This window comes from Meriones unguiculatus, chromosome 8 (assembly GCF_030254825.1).
Source record: "Meriones unguiculatus strain TT.TT164.6M chromosome 8, Bangor_MerUng_6.1, whole genome shotgun sequence".
Lineage (NCBI taxonomy): Eukaryota > Metazoa > Chordata > Mammalia > Rodentia > Muridae > Meriones > Meriones unguiculatus.
The window spans coordinates 91,833,877-91,849,312 of NC_083356.1; positions in this window are offsets into that span (position 1 = coordinate 91,833,877).

Sequence of the window (15,436 nt, forward strand, 5' to 3'; positions counted from 1 at the left end):
AGTAGTCACTTCCCAAGGGAATAATCTGGAATCATAGTAGATAGCTATTTTTGGAAATCAGGTGACCTGAATCTCCAGAAATCTGCCAGCTGCTAAGTGAAATTTAATGGATATATGACTGAGCAGAAAAATCTTGTTCCTAAAGCCACCAGGAATATTTCTAAAAAATGACTTATTTCTTTTTTTGTCTTTTGAATGTACTTTTAACGTCTAAACATTTAGCTTAGTAATTATTTATTAGGTGTCTGCTATCTGCCAGGCACTGTTCTAGGAGCTTCTCAGAGGGCAGTAAGCATGCAAATTCCTTTCTGCTCTCACCAAGCATACACTTCAGAAAGTGTTTAATAAAACATAAGGAAGAGAAGACAAAACTCAGAATGAGTGTTCTAAGCTCTGTAACAAAAACCAGGATTCCGTGACAAAATATATTCATTCCGTCGGGGATTTCTCAGTGTATCTGTATAGAGACGGATTTCTTGATGAGGAGGAGAAACCAGCCATTAGCTGGTCTTACAGAAGGCTGCTCCAGGCAGGAACAGACACTAGAAAGTTCATGAGGAGGGAAAGTATTTGTCAGGCTTGAGGAACAGAAGGAGGGCCAGACTGAGGCCCGTTGAAGGAGTGAGAGATACCAGGAAGGGCAGGGGCTGAGTAACTAGCCTTAGAATCTGAATTTTCTGGGAAGGGCCCCATGAAACCAGTCACAGGAGGATATAAAGCAGGGTCACAGCATGATTACATGAGTGAGCGAGCAAGCTAATGGATGTCTCTGGGTCTGGGTCTACACCTGTCACTAGCTGGGCATCCTGAACGAAGCCTCATCTTCACTGAGAATATTGGCTACAAGCCCACCTTAAGCCCTAGACAACATAAAGACCCTAGAATGCAATGAAATCTTTCCCTGGAGACACAGACTCATCTGGAAACCGTAAAGCCCCTTCTAGGGGATCATCTATGATCTAATGGCCTTCCTCGTCTTGTCCTCCTCGTGAGTGTTTCTTCATTTACTCGTGACTCATTCTTGCCTTGCTAAACTGTGAAGATCAAGAAAAGGGAAAATAAGCAGCAAAAAGCAGTAAGGTTTTTGTTAATTGTTAATTCAGTTGCTCTAAGTGGTCTGAGCTGAGACTTTATTTCTTTCTCTTGTGGCTAGCCCTTTCATATTTGGGGGGGGGAGGCCTCCTTCCATAGCAAATGCATTCCTTTTAACAACAACAACAACAAAAGATGATTTGATACCAGGAGAGAGAGGACTGAGGGTCCACATCTAGGGACACCAGGGACAAACAATAGTTCTGTGTTCTCTCTATTGGAAATTTTCATTTCAGTTCTGGCTAACTGGATACACATACCATCTGACCTTGGACAGCCTTCGAGTACTTTTGCTTACTTACAAGAAAGGAGTCACCATTATAATGACTTCCAAGCTCAGTGTGTCCACAGGTATCTCCCCCAGATACACACACAGTGTGATAAAGCATAACCCTAATTGTTTACACAGGTAGCCTGTCCAGATTCAGACGTCAGCAGCTGTGTTTGAAACCGGAGTGTAGAGAAAGCACGGGTCACCTGCAGGCATAACCCAGGAGCAGAGAGAAATTTGACATCAAAACAAGAAAAGGAACAGGGCGCCCTCAAAGGTGTTATGGCAGAAAATATGGACATGACTCACCGGCATGCACTCTGAGAATTTAACGAGGCGATGGATGGCAAGTAGCTTTCAGAATATGGAGAATAAGGGCAACAACATAAGTGCAAACTTTTCTATACTGAGAAGTGTTGATTTACTGTTGTCTCTTGAAGAGGATGCCCTACACAATAACAACACAGGACGGTTTTGTTTTGTTCTGGAAAAAAGACTTGAAGAAAGAAGGTTAATGACATTCAGTAGGTTAAACCTGCTCTTGGAAAATAATTTGTTCTTACAGAAAGAAATCTTTCTCTTAATTATTTTTTCTTAAGGATTTGCCTATGTGGCTTGTCCTGGGGCACTGGCCAGAGTTTCTTGGCTGTGTGGTAAGACTGCTTCGGTTTGGGTTGAAGTAACTGGTCTTGTTTATCCTCACTAATGCTAATACAAATACTGCTACCGTGTGGACTTAGGCCTCTCTGTGGCCAACAGAAAACACTGCCCTGTGCACGGGAATAATAAGCTACTGGACAACTGATCAAACTTTTCCCTGTTCATAACAAACTTGAGGAAGAATTTCTTGCCTTTTCTATAGGGACCCATGTCACATACATTTGGGCCTACGGATTTTAGGATGCATATAATCCTTTCCAACCGCCTCTCCTTCATTTAAGAGTTTCTGATTGATGATGCCATTTTCTGTACTTTAGTATTTTCCAGAAAAAGAAAATGAACAGCAGATTACTACAAAACCATCACACTGGGTGATTGCTTCGTATGCCAAGTATTCAATCATACTTTGTACCAGCTGGTAAATAGAATATGAAGTATATATTTGAGAATGGCCTTTAGTAGAAAATATTTTTATTGAGTTCTTTTTATTGCTCTCTTTGAAAAGTACCTGTATTGAGTTCCAGAAAAGTGCCTTTTTGAAGATTTTAGGTACAGCCAGTGGAAAGCAAAGGTTTCGCTGTGAACAAATCGGATCACCTCTCAGCACTGCCAACCTCAGGAGGTACACTGAGTGAGTTATTGATGGCTCTGTGAGTAGCCAAGTGGCATTTGATATTTTCACTGAAGACTTCGAAGATGCAAGAAGAGATATACTATTAAGTTTCTGGGGAAAAAAAATCCCTTTTGGAAATCCTTCTCCCTTATGCCAAACTACTTAACTAGTTGGCATATAAAAATTTGTGGAAATTGTGCTTGCTTAATGCAAAATATGTAACTGTTATACTAAAAATTATTAAGTAAATGAAAACATCCCATAGCTATGATTTGACCATTTTTGGCATCAGAGTGAGAAAACAAAAGACAGTTGACTAGGATAACTTAAGATTAGTCACTAGCTTATATACAAGAAAATCCACAGAGAGAAAGGGTCTGAAGCCTTGAGTTGCCCACTCACACCTTTTTTTCTTCATAGCAAATCTGACAAAGAATTTGTTGCAGGAGCTCTCATCTGTATTTAGGCCTGTGAACTACTTCTCTGATAAACAGAACAATCAACCAACAAAGAAAAACATGCAGATGTTCTCCAAAGCTGTTCTCTGCTCAGATTTAGAGGATAAGTGGTAGGAAAACCTAGCAAGTGCTGTCTAAGACCTTTACTCTTCTATAATATTTCAATGAAAGTTTAGCCGTATTAGATATGGAATCTTTATAGCATAGGAGCCAAGGTTAGATTTGGTCACTGGTGGCCCACAGCGTGATGAGTGCTCTAGACCACCTGGAGAGGTGCAGGATGAAGAAGGGGGGGTGGATGGGCTGGCATGTTCTTTTGACACAGCCAGTGTGACTCCAGCAGAGCTTGTTCTCAGCCAGAGAAGAGCAAATGGACAGCAATCACCAAGCATGTGGTAATGGCAGCAGAAAATGCCAGTGCTGGATCTTTTCAACATAGAAACAGAAGCACGATGATATCATTTTGCTTTCATTACAGTATTCGAAATACATTGTTTTCTATTCCTAAAGAATGTTTCCAGTTAATTTTTGTGTATGTCCAGGTTGTAAGTTGAGATTAGAATTCTATTTTTTCCTCCTGGCAGAAGAGGCCATACATGAAATATACCAAAATGCTAAAAATAGGACATGAGAATGTCTAAAATAATGTAGGAGCAGATAAATTGTGACAAACATTGATTTTTTTTTCAATTACATTTGTTTTGCTCCATCTACCACACGAGTCCTGGGGGGGGGGGGAACTGAAGTCATCAGCCATCTTTTGGGCCTCAATTGCTAGTTTTTAAAAAGGTTTATAAAACAGAAGGAAAGATAAGTCTGAGGTACAGGAATTGCAAGTCCCAGGTCTGCCTGGGCCACAGAGTCAGTTCAAGGCAAGCCTGGGCGACTTAGTGAGACTCTGTCTCAAAATACAAAAACAGAAAGAGGACTTAAGATATAACTTATCAGTAGAGCCTCGCATGTGTTAGGTCTGGAGTTCTATCCTTAGTACAAGACAAAAAGATGAAGAGATGGGGAGGGAGAATTCTTGATGTGGTTGGCTCAAGTTATGTTAGAATGTTATATATGCCTGATGACCTGAGTTTTGTCCCTTGAGTCTACACAGTTGAGGGAGAAAGCTGACTCTTGAAAGTTGTCCTTTGACCCCACCCCACTAAAACAAACACTCAAATACTGAAAATTAAAATCAAAGAACCACACTTTATGTGAACATCTCCTGATCTTGATGGTCCTCTGCCTTTCCCCTTTGGGACTTCTGGAACTGCAAGGCACCACTTCTTCAGTGCTGGCTGAAACATCATTTACATGTCACTTGGAGATGACTGCTACCACCTTGGAACCTGACATGTGAGTAGAGGACAAATGACTCAGTCTAATCCCGGCTTTTAGGTAAGATTTTTCTGTAGGTCACCTCACTGTCACCAAAGCAGGGCAGCCTGACCATAGGTTGAATGAATATATAAGCATTATGATGTAATGTCTGGTGACTAACAAGGTGTGTAAATTGTATGGGGGTGGGGATTGTCCTGTCCTTCAGAAGCAAAGAAAAGGCCCTAATATAACTACAATGTCATTCATCTTAATTCTGACTCAGAGCAAGAAATTGCCATCAGCACACAGTATGCGGCCATCAATCTTAATAAGTATTTACTGAGCTTTTATGCTAGCACAGTTTGTTCTCACGTATAGTTTCATAGCCCCCCCCCCAATACATCATAATGCATCTTTGCTGTCACAGCACCTTTATGGAATCAATCAAATCTCTGCTCTCAGGAGTACCTCATGTCATCATGCTCGGCTAAAACTAGACAAAGTTACCAAGGTCTCAACAAGCGGACAGCGGTGCACACAAGGTAGTGCACACACAATTAAAACTTTGACTATACAGGAAAGGAAGCCCTAAAGGGTTTGGAGAGACTAACGTTAGTGTTTGGAGTAAATGTCAACACATTTCTGTGTTGAAATGATGAGTGATGGCGGATATAATGATTTGGCACTGTGATGGGAATGAGGACATGGTCATTTCGGCCTTGTCCTTGTCGGTGTTCCTGGGCAAATACTGAACCTCTCTAGCTCCATCTTACCTTTGCAGTTATTGTCTGTATGGCTCTGAGCTCTTGTATGACTATTGATACCATGTGGTATTACAAGATTGTTTTGGAGATCGGCAGGAGAAACTATATATCCTCAACCGCTTGTCCCTGAGAAACCATGAATCCAGGCTCCTAACTCAGGATTATGGACCTTTCTAAGTCCTGGATTTTTTACGTACTTGAACTTAAAAATTTAACTTCATGGCAGGTTAAGACTTGGCAGATAAAGGAGCAGACTCCCATTGTATATAGCTAATGCTATTGATAAATGACTGCAATTGATAATCTATTGTCGACTTCCCTAGATTTAGAAGCACGATGGAAGCACACACCTGTAGTTTTATGAAGATGTTTCCAGAAAAGTTTAATTAATGAGTAAAGACCCACCCTGAACATGGGCAGAACCATCCCATGGCCTGGGGTTCCAGAATGAATTAAAAGGAAAAGTGAGCTGAGCACCGCCGTTGATCTTTGTGTGCTCCCTGACTATAGGGCAGTGTGACCCCTGCTTTATGATCCTGGTCTTTCTTTCCTGCTGTAATGGACTCTGCTCTCAAACTGTGAGCCAAGGGAAGCTTTTTCTCCAGTTCCTTTTTGCATGTATGTGTGCTGGGGTGTAGTGGGGAGTTGAACTTAAGACTTTCTACATGCATGCTGGGAAAATGTTCTACCACTTGGCAGTATCCCCATTCTCTTAACTTTCTTTCGGTCAGGTGTTCTGTCACAGCATCAACCACAAAAATGACACAATGGGGAATATGGGAAACCCATTCAAATCCAAAAGACGGAGAGCAGATCACAACCTGGCCAACCACATGGTTTTATTACATACACACACACACACACACACACACACACACACACATTTCTGCATAAATATGTCACAACACACATTGACTCTATTGAGATCTAATTACAGGGGGAAAAAAAGCACAGAAACTTAAGTATACAGAAGAATGCATTTTGACAAATAATATGCGTCCATGTCTCCCATACCCAAAACGAGACTAAATATTGTACTAGAAGCATTCATCACGACCTTGCTTGCTCAGTCTGTCTCCCACTCAGAGCAATCATTGTGCTGATTTCCTCTGCACGACCAGCTCTACTTATTCTCTGAGTTTCTATAAGTCTTCTATCTGATTCGTTTGCGAGGCAGCAAGCATTTACACTTGTTTTCCTTTGTTGTGGGCATCAAGCTACCAGATGAATGTAGCACGGCTCACTATGAGCTTGTGACTTCCAATTTTTAGGCTTATAAATTAAGTTGCTATGGACTTAATTTGCGTATGTGCCTATATGTGACTCTTTGTAGACACATTTTTTTATTTTGAGAAATAAGTGCCTAATAGTAGTCTGTTGGGACCAAGCTTTATGTATACATTTAACTTGAAGAGAAACTATTAAATGATTTTCAGGACAGTTATACTAATCTACTGCCCACCAGCAATATGGTTTAGAAATTCTATTCTTCTATAATATTACTGGTATTTCATAGTTTAAATTGTAGCCATTCTAATAAACAAATAATGGAATTTCTTTATGGTTTTGATTTTCATGCTCATATATGCACACACACACACACACACATATATATATAACTTCCATGTGATTATTATTATGCCCTCTTATGAATCAATCATCTAAAATTTTACCCATTTTTGTCTGGTGTCTATATTCTTATCAATAAACCAAAATTTTTAAAAAGTTTAGATTTGAGTTATATGTCATGTATTCATATCAAGGCTATTTTGAGCCAAATTGTGACTACAGTCATTTTCAGTCCTATTCTCCATTTATTTCAGCCTCTAATTTTTGACAGTATTATTATCATTTTAAATTTAAGAAATCTTGTAAATATTTTGTGAAATAAATCCCTGTATATGTTGCTTTGTCCTGCCATATTGTAATTTCCAACTACTCAGCCACAGTATAGAAAAAGAATCAATATTTGCATATTAATACCAAGTCTCCAAGCCTTGCCTAAGTCATCCAATTACTTACTATGTCTAGTGGATCTATTACAACCTTTTCTTTAAATATTCTCTCTCTCTCTTTCCCTCCTTCCGTCTGAGTGTAGATTTCCTGGAATTTTCTTCATCTACAAATATTCTGTTTAAAATAAAATGTTTTCATCATTTGTTTCCAAATTTAGTTATTATTGAAATATTTGTGGAAGTACAATGTTGAATAGTGTTGGCAAAAATAAACAGATTAGTTCTAGTTTTAGTGGAAAACCCTTAGGGTGTGATGGGCTATTCAGATTTCCCTGTTAGAGGCAGGGAATTCCCTTTTCCACAGTTTGCTAAGTATTTTTACTGAAATGATAATATGAGTTTTCTTCTTTATCATGGGAATATGTTGATATTGCATTTTTAACACAAGCACACTCTTATATGTTTATGCTTATCAACATTCTCTTAAGGATCTTTATGCTAATGAAAGATCCTGACCTAAAATTCCTCTTGTCGTCGCCTATCCAGATATTGACAAAGGGCTATATGGCTTCATATAACTCATTGAAATACACATGCTTCAATGTATTAATTTTTTATAAAGATACAGCGTTTGAAGAAATGGTTTAATTCCCTCTCGAGACATTTGGATACACTTTCTTACTAGAAATTATTTAAGTAAAATGTTTGCTGTTTGAACTGTATAACTATTATACACATGTTTTATATTTATCTTTTTAACACATTTAGAAATGATGTTTTTAAACTGTTTGTCTTTGTCTTCTATGTCTCAAAGGTTTTGGTTTGTTTGTGGTGTCTTCTTTCCCTTCTAATGTCTGTCTATGGAGTTGGCTCTTTATCTTCTTGTATGTTTGCGACTTCTTTATTATCTTTCTGGTTGGCTGTCAATTTTATTCATATTTAAAACAAACAACTCTTGAATTGTTTGTTTTAAAACAAACAACTCGTTATGTAACTAAAAATAAAGATGTAATTTAAAAGATTTACTTGACTGGTTTCTGCACTCATTTTTTTGTTGTTGTTTCTTTCTTTTCTTTACTTAAACCAATTTTATTTTCCTTTCTTTGTCTAGATTTTTATTACCAGGAAAGGGAGCACACTTTAGGATTTGATATTTCTAGTGTGAACATTCAAAGCCATAAAGTTCCCTTTAACCAACCAGTTATTTTTTTCTTTTTTTTTTCATTGTGGTGACAAAACACCTGGCAAAAGCAACCCAGAGAAGGGTGTATTTGGCCCATGGTTTGAGGAGATGGTCCACGATGGCAGGGAGACATGTCAACAAGGGTGTGGAGCAATTGTCCCATCTATAGTTGTGCCGGTGCTCTGATGTCACTTTCCTTCTCCTTTTGGGCTAGGTCCTGTGTCCATGGAATGGTGTTGCCCACATCAGGATGGGCATTCCCCCCTCAGCTAAACTTCTCTGAAAACACCTTCGGAGACACACTCAGGGTGTGCTTCTACAGCGCGGTAAAGGCAGTCAAACTGACAATGAAGATCGGTGATCACAAGCAGTGTGGTAGAACGGCTGTCATGCAAATGTCAGCATGCTGTATTTGTTATTGCTCAGACCAAACGTGAGCTCTTTCTTGACTGATAGATCACTTAAAAATGTGTGCTTAATTTCCAAGTATGGGGGGGTATGGGGAGTTATCGATTTTTTTCTGTATGTTGACTTTATTTTTTTATTAATTTATTCATTTTACTCTTTGCCTCCAGATCTGACACTCCCTCCTCCTCCCCACCCCCCACCCCCCGCCCCGGGCCCAAATCTGTGTCTTCTAGTCCTCAGAAACAGGGAGCCCTCCTTTTTTACCAAGTGACCTCCAAACTGTCAAGTCTCTTCAGGACTTCCTGCGTCCTCTTCCTCTGAGGCCTAGTAATGCTGCCTCGCCCCATTGGAAGTGATGGAAGTGCTAGCAACAGAGTTCCTGCTGGAGACAGCCCTTGACTAGGGAACCTACATGGAGACTGAGCTGCCTATCGGCTACATCTGAGCAGGGGACGTGGGTCATCTCCATGCATAGTCCTTGGTTGGTGCGCAAGTCTCCACAGGATCCCTGGGCCCAGATTTGTCATTCTTTCTGGGTCCTTTTATCCGCCCACTCTGCCACAGAACCCATTGCGCTCTTCCCAAAGTTTGGCTGTGAGTCTCAACATCTGCTTGCTTCCATCTGCCGGGTGGAATTTTTTCACAGGACATCTATGGAAGGCTCCTCCCTCTCTCTTCAACCACTTCCAGCATCTATTCTATTTATTCCATGTCTCGAAAATTTGTGGAAATTTTCACACTTATTTTGTTCTTTTGGTTAATAGTCCATGCATTCTTGGACATACAGATCAGCTCTATACAGAATTCCATTGGCCTGTGAAGTCATAGGCTGCAGCCCTGTTCAAATCTAACACATTCCTGCTGGTTTTTAAAAATGTACCTTTTTATCAAATATTGTGTCTTGATAATTATGAATTTGCCTATTTAATTTTCTACATTTTGTTTCATGGACTTTAGATACATTATATATAACGTTATAATTTTAAAAGAATGTATCTTTTGCTATAGAAAATGTTTCTCTTCTTATTGTACAAAATATTATGTGTATGTGGTCCAAGGGAGAGAATCCAGAGCCTCACACATGTTAAGTAAAAACTCTTCCACTCACTAATCTGCATCTGCCCATTGTCTGATACTTCTTGATTGACCCTACTTTTAATAGTGTACGATATTAGCCTGTGGCTAGCATTCAAATGATGTAATTTTTACCTTTACTTTTAAATTATCTATGCTTTATATTTAAATATAATTATTTTTTACAGTGTACAATTGGATTTTGTATTATTATTATTATATCTGTTCTGATAACAGATCCCTATCTGGTATTTAATGTTTAGATTGAATATAGTAATTGTTTCAGTTTGATTAACTATGATTTTTTATTATTTCTTTCCATGTTGTCTTCTAAATATTTACGGAGGTTATCTCTGAGTTGAAATTACTTTCTCTCTCTCAGGGAAAATATAATATAAAGGACACTAAACAGAATCAGCTGTGTAAAGTAATGAATCAGTGCCAAACCTGACGGCAGCACTGGTTCTGGTAGTGGGAAACACTTTTTTTTTTCTCATTTGTAACAATAATAATTAAAAGAGCAAATACTGTACTGTTAGCTGGAACAGTTGGATAGCTTGGGTAGCCAATATCTTAATATAAAATGGTATGGGGAAAAATCATTAAAAAATAAATAAAAGAACGCAATAAACTGTATCTTTAACTGATATGCTAGAAAACAAAGCTGAACACTTCAAAGGTGAGAGGATGCAAAAGACAAGCAGGACAAAAAGCACTGGCCACAGTGATAGGAAGAGGATTCAGATACAGTGGAAAAGCATCTGAGAATGAAGACATGGCTTCCATTTTAGTGTCCTATTTAACAGCAGGGTACTGTACCCAGCTCTAGATTCCATAATCTAGAGGACAAGTGGATTCCAGAAGGGAATTGGAACTGCTTGATATAATTACAGGTGATTTTGTCCACACTCGACGTTTCACTGATCTTAACACAGAGAAAGGCTGAAGAAACTTTGACAAAGATGCAGAGCTAATTCGTGGCCCAGCTGCGTCTAAAGCCTTCGCTATCGATCTTTCTCTAGTGCGATTTCCAGTTCTCAGTGTGAACTAGGTTTTGTGAAATTAGAGCAGATGAGGGAAGATGCAGAAGTGTGATGCAACACACTTTAGGGAGAAAATGCGAAGACAGATGAAACATCTATAATAAAGTTTGTAAACTACAGAAAAAGATTTTCATAGTAACTATTATATAATGATAATAGTTCTCCTCTCTCTTTTTATCTCTCTGTATCTATCTCACACACACACACACACACACACACACACACACACACACGCATACACACACCTTAAGTTGGTCACTGCAGTAGACTAGAATCTTGTATAAATTATGCGGTGGTTTGAGAATGCCCCTCCTCCCCATAGGCTCATATATTTACATGCTTGGTTCCCAGGCAATGGCTGCTTTTAGTTTCTAGTTGATGGGCTGTTTGGAAAGGATTAGAAGCTGTGTACTTCTTAGAGGAGGTGTGTCACTTGGGGTGGGCTTTGGGATTTCAAAAGCCCACGCCAGGTCCAGCGTCTCTTTCTGTCTCTACCTGCTGTCTGTGGATCAGGATGTAGCTCTTACCTACTTCTCCAACACCACACCAGCCTGCCACCACATTCCCTACCATGATGAGAAGGGACTCACCTTCTGAAGCAAGCCCCCAATTAAGTGCATTCTTTTGTAAGTTGGTTCGGTCATGGTGTCTCTTCTCGGCAATAGAGTAACTAAGTGGCAAGAACAGTTACAATGTACTCATTCAGAAAAATCCAGAATACAAACACAATTATTAATCATAGTCTGCCCGCCTTAGGTGTTTTATCTTCTGTCTAAGATAGTAGTATTTGGAGATGGGTGAAGTACCTGTGAAAGTATCTTAAAATTCTGTGCTACACATTCTTACTCGCCTGTAATTTTTGCTTGTTTCTTATTCCTCTTGTATAATCACTCCAAGAACTGGAGTTACAGTGTGAGGCTCACTGAATATCCTTTGTTGGAAAGCCATCCCTTCCTCCAGTAAGCTGACTGCTGAGCCTCAGTGTGGAGCTACTATTTTTCTTTTATATTAACTACAAGCTTATAGTATCAGATGAGACAATTTATTTATGTGCTCATTCTGATTGGCAAAAATGTGTTCACAGATGGATTGACGAGTGTGTCAACCCCTTGTCAATCACAATTGGAATCCTTGAGGGAAAAAAAAAGCTAGAAAAATTTTAGACTGTTAATTTGTGATTTTTTTTTCAGCATCATAACCTATTGTCAGTTTATCTGATACTGCAAGATGTGCAAAAGCTATAGCGAATATAAACTAAAACTAAACTAAATGTGATTACCTGTGGGGTGGGTTGCTTATTTGTTTGTAAATGAAAAACCTCCAGGTAATATTAAAGCCTGCACCATGTTATTTCAAAGAACCATTTTAATGGTCCTAGAAGTTCAGAGTTTGCTTTATGTTGTTATGTATCAGCTCCCCAGAACATTCTATTCTATAAATAAAACAGACTATAAATAAGACTTTTTGATAGCTGAAAGTAAAATGAAATTCCTTTTTAGGCCAGTGCTTTCAGTCGAGAAAAATCAATGTATTTCAGTTCATTTCAAGGTTGATTTTTTTCCATTATGGAAGAGTGTTTACAAATGTTTCTGACAAAGGGCACATCAGCAAATCATTATTCTGCTTTCAAGAATGCACCTCTGTAAAAGATAACAAAATAAGAACCAGCCAGAGAAAATAAATAAGGTTGTTTACTTCTTTTCAAGGGCCGTGGGGACCCTCTGACTTGTCCACATCCGACCTAATTTACAAGGAAGAAAAACAATTGCTATGTAACAGCTGGCTGTTTAGAATAGCTTTGATGTTCCTAATAGTAGCTAATATAATAGGTGGGCACTCCACCGAGTAACATGTACCTCACTTTTGAATACTTTGGGATTTGTAGCACACATTTTAGGCTCACTTGCTCTTGCTACATAAAGGTGTCTGTGTGCTTTGGAACGTGTAAGGTCTTTAACAATGGAAGCTGGAAGACCTGGTTTCAGATATGTGTTCTCTCTGAGCTTCCTGTAAAGGAGCACTGTATGATGGACCTGAGGCCTCCGCTTTGAGGTTGTGTGTGACGGCACAGTTACCCCTGTTGGTGCCATAACCAGGATGTTCACATTCCCTTCTGATTCCCTAATGGGTTTGCTTGTCCTGGCACCTACCCAATATGGACAAGCAGAACAACTTTTGCAAGGTGAGGAAAAGTTCCAGGTGACACTTGCTGCCCTGTAAAATGTCCCTCCTAGTCCATGCTCTACAACCTGACTGGAACTTCTGTGCCTTTCTCCATAAGGGACAACAGGAGTCTTAAGCTTTTTCTTGCATGCAAATCACAGGACTTGCCATTATTTAGTTCAAAACGGCCTAAGTGGTACACATTACCTTAACGTCATTCCACACAGCCTCGTGATAACCTTAGATGTTCTGGGATGGGTGGGCAGGCCCTCCCTACTATACCACATAGGGTAATTATTTTGCTGTTGTTATGTGCCTCGTTTTTCTCAACAGTCAGGTGTTTCAGAAAGCATTGCAGTAGAGCTATTCTGAAGACTGCCTTGGATCTCAACAGCACAATACTTTATTTTTTCTAGTACTTTTCGTTTCTTGTTTTTGTTTTCAAGAGCAGGTTTCTCTGTAACCTCGGCTATCCTGAACTTGCTTTGTAGATCAGGCTGGCCTTGAACTCACAGAGATCCCACCTGCCTCACTGCCACTGTGAGTCCTGGGATTACAGATGGGCACCACAGTGCCGACTACTTTCTAGTATTTTTTTTTCTGGTATTTTTAATGTGCATATAAACTACTTTAATCAGCTTGGAGGGTTATAACAAAATAGCACAGACTCTGTGGTTTAAACATGCTAAATTCTTGTGTGTGTGTGTGTGTGTGTGTGTGTATGTGTGTGGTTCTGGGGGCCTTGGAAGTTGGACATTAACTCTGGGGCATTTTCATCTCTGGTAGAATATCTCCTCCTGGCTTCTACATGGCCACCTGATAACAGTATTCCAATGCCAACTTCCTCTGTGCATGCATAGAAAGGAACCTTGCTGTTCTGAAAAGTCACCTGTACCATCTGGAAGATGCCAGGTATTTCAAACTGCATTTAACCTCCATTACTTCCTAAAGACCCTTCCTCCAATGTAATTACATTGGGAGCAAGAGTTTTAGTATTAAAATTTGAGGCGAACAAAACCGACCCATAGCACAAAATAAATGTGGATATCAATGGAAGCAATTCAATCATGTAAATTTATTTTTCCTGAAAAAGGTGACTTGATTTTTTTAAGTTTTTTCAAATTTTTTTTTCAATTTTATTTTAAAGAAAGCTTATCACTGTAGTCCATGCTAGCTAAGAACACTTGATGTAGCCTAACCTGGACTCAAACCCCTAAATCTTCCTATCTCAGGCTTGAATTGCCCCTATGACCCATAGCTCTTGGGAGATATTTTTAAAGCAGTTACGTTTATTCAGTTGTGCTGAACATTTTATAAAGTAGTAAACTATCTTATCACATCATAGTTTTGGGGTTCATAAGATCATTGCAAGCTTCCTAAGAACTATGCGGGGTGAGAGCACTTGCATCACATTACAGGGCCAGTAAGACACAGGCCGGGGCCTCTACTGTGAAGGTAATAGAACAGAGGTCTAGAAGAAGCCAACAACCCAACCCCAGCTGCTGTCTCTCACACCACTGCCCTGGTTCATTACTCTCTTATACAGACTCTTTAGAGTCTAGAGCCAAGTTTAAAATTTTCCCCCAGATTTATTTAAACTGTTACCAGAGTCTGTAAGTAAGAAGAGTTTGGTGGCTGAAGCATGCCTTTAGCATACCTCTGACCTTATATAGAGAAGCAATAAATCTGAATTTCTAAGTAAACAGAGCCTCATGAATTGGATAGCCTTTAAGTTGAACTTACTTAGAAAATCAGATGGTGTGCTAAATATTGTTGGTATATTTAACAACTGTCTGATAGACTAGGATACTGATAAGATCTGTGTAGGTACTTTACTGAATGTGTTTATAGCAGTCAACTAACCAGCAAATCCCATTATTAAACAATTTCTGGGAACACAGCGTTAAATAAGATGGCACCATGATTCTGTCTTTTTCATGATTCCGTATTTTTCTTTCCAAGCCACAGACAGCATTCTAGTGACTCTCAAAGTATTTTATGCTAATGTCAGATATACCCAGCAATTAAAATTTGAAAATCAAAATCACAGATACTTCGAAGCAGTACATACTAGTGACTGTTTTATTCTATCTAACGTGGTGGAGCTTCTTTGCAGGGACAGCTTCCAAGTGAGTGTTCGGTGAAGGTCAGACACAGAGGTTGAGAAGAACCCAGAGGGAAAGGACTACACTACTAAATATCAGTGTGTCCAGACCAATGTTCCTGCAGTTTCTCTGGCTCAGCTGAAAGCCACCTGACTGCAGCGAGTAGGCTCGCTTAGCCTCCCTAGCCTGTTACGCCAGCTCAAGCTTCTTGGTGAGAATTCCAGGAAAAGTAACTATCTTGACAGTGAGTTGTAAAATGTTTTGGTTAATAATAGTGCAGTTGTGTGCCTCGTTCAGAAGGGGTTAAATCAAGGGCACAGAGCATTCCTGCTTTGG